This window comes from Oryzias latipes, chromosome 15, assembly GCF_002234675.1.
Source record: "Oryzias latipes chromosome 15, ASM223467v1".
Lineage (NCBI taxonomy): Eukaryota > Metazoa > Chordata > Actinopteri > Beloniformes > Adrianichthyidae > Oryzias > Oryzias latipes.
The window spans coordinates 3,954,930-3,957,438 of record NC_019873.2 but is presented as its reverse complement, the minus strand read 5'-3'; positions in this window follow the sequence as shown (position 1 = coordinate 3,957,438).

The window sequence follows — 2,509 nt, the reverse complement described above, 5'->3', positions numbered from 1 at the left end:
AGAGATCTGCAATTGGACAGGGTGGGGACTGTGGGCTGAAGCTTGTTTTTGCATTGTCCTGTGTTTTTCCTCTGTGGCCTGTCTTTGGATCTGCCAATGTCTTTTAATAGGGACCTGTCTTTCAATCTGGTAATTCCTGTGGTAGGTGTTGTATCTTTGATTGTGGTCCCTCCTTTGATAGGTGTTGTATCTTTGATTGTGGTCCCTCCTTTGATAGGTGTTGCATCTTTGATTGTGGTCCCTCCTTTGATAGGTGTTGCATCTTTGGTTGTATGGCTGCCTTTGATAGGTGTTGTATCTTTGATTGGGGTCCCTCCTTTGATAGGTCTTGTATCTTTGATTGGGGTCCCTTCTTTGATAGGTGTTGTATCTTTGGTTGTATGGCTGCCTTTGATAGGTGTTGTATCTTTGGTTGTGGTACTTCCTTTGATAGGTGTTGTATCTTTGATTGTGTGCCTGGCTTTGGATAAACACCTGTTTTTTGAACAGGGCCTTTTGTATGCACTGAAGATTGGATTTTGCCTTGTATCTTATTTTTAACCGGGTCACCTATTTTTAGAAGGGCCATTCTATCACACAAATCATCCATAATAGAAGGGGGACTCATTCTAGGTCTAGCTGCTGAGGTATCAGCCACAGGTGAATTCCAGACAGTTTTAGAAGAACTGATTTGGTCACGAATATTTGCTCTGTAGCTTCGTCTCAACATTTCACTTGTTCTTTCTTCTTTTGTGTACACGGGTTCACTGATTCCTCGGAAACGAGCAAGTAATTGATCCTTGCTAAATTTACGCTGAACCCACTGTTTGGAAGAATTCTTGTCATTGATTGAATCTATGTTTCCAAAACTAAAGGAGAACACATTCTGGGTGTCCACTTTGTTCTTGGATGTTGCCGTTCCTTGGTTTGAAATCACAGCTGGGTCAATTCTTCGGAAGTGAGCCAGCAGCTGAAATCTGCAATCTTTGCGGTGAGCCCAAAGTTCAAAGGATCTCTTGGAATGGATAAAAGAGCAATACTTAAAATGGAAGGAAAAAGCTTTGGCGCCTGAAATCTTGGTCAAAGTTAATTCAGGCATGAATACTTTAGGGTTATTCATCTTTTTGCTTTGATAACTCAGAAAGAACTCAAAAAAATTCACTGTGCGAAACGTGGGTCTCTACTGGTGAAAGGTTCACTTAACTGCTAAGTTAGGATTATTTTTCCTGACTTTCAAAGATCTATAAAGGGAAAAATCTGATTTGGTAATATGAGCAAAAATTACATCACTGATGACATCATAGTGTTAGATTATTATGTCAGATGATGATGTCAGATGACATGACTAATGATGACATCACTGATCATGACGTAATAAAGACATCAAACAAACAAAAAGACATTTAAATATATATAGATATATTGAACATAGATTGGATATTAGTTCATTAATTAAATGAAAATAAAACAAAAATAAATAAAAACAATCAAAAATTAAAAGAATAAATTAGAATGGAAATGGACACACGCATATGCATAAAAAATAGCCTACACATCCAAAGAAATTCCTTTAGACATGAACAATTTCTGTAACTAGATACAAAACACTGAAAAAGTTTTTATTCTATGACTGTAACAGCACTAAATAATGATGATAGCTGCTCCTATTTGAAGAAGAAGGGAGAAGTGTGTGTGATGGTGGGTTAAATGGTGTTTTTGGTTCTTTCTATATTGTTACATTTTTAATGGATTATTGTTTATTGAGTCACTATTTAGTTTACAGCTTATTGCTTTTAATATCAATTTGGCTGAACAAAAATTTGGATTTCAGCTGAACATTTGGAGATTTTTAACAACAATAAAGAAATCTATTCTATCCCACCACTAATTGATATCCAACAAAAATGTCATTTACAATACAAACTATTTTCTATTTTTACATATAATTTAGGCACTGTATTCTTTTTAAATCTTCCTAACACAAAGTTTATATCATACAGCTGTGAGGATGGAGAGAAAGACGAGAAAAGAGAAAAAGAATCAGGACAGATGGAGGAAAGAAACAGGCTGGTCTTATGGTGGAATTTCAGGGCAAAGCCAGTTAATACCACGTTTTGAAATAGTATTCTTCATTCAGAGGTGGTTTTACCCTGAATTACTCCCTGTCCCATCACTTTTTAAAATGGCAACTGTTGAACCCATCCTGAATAAACCTAGTTCAGATCCCAAATTATTCATTAATCTCCGTCCAATCTCTAACCTTCCCTTCTTTCATAAATGCTTGAGAAAATAGTTGCCTCCCAACTCAATGATTATTCAGAACATAATAATCTTCTTGAACCTTTGCAGTCTGGTTTCCGCCCCTCTCACAGCACTGAAACGTTAGGTTAAGAACTTGACCCCGGTTCTCTGAAACATGAGTGAGGTATCTCACTATGGGACACGCCCCCTGCGCTGTCCCCCAGAAGTTCTTTTACATTACGCCAGTCTTGACTGGCAGACAGAAGGTGACGTCTGCTCTCAGGAGGCG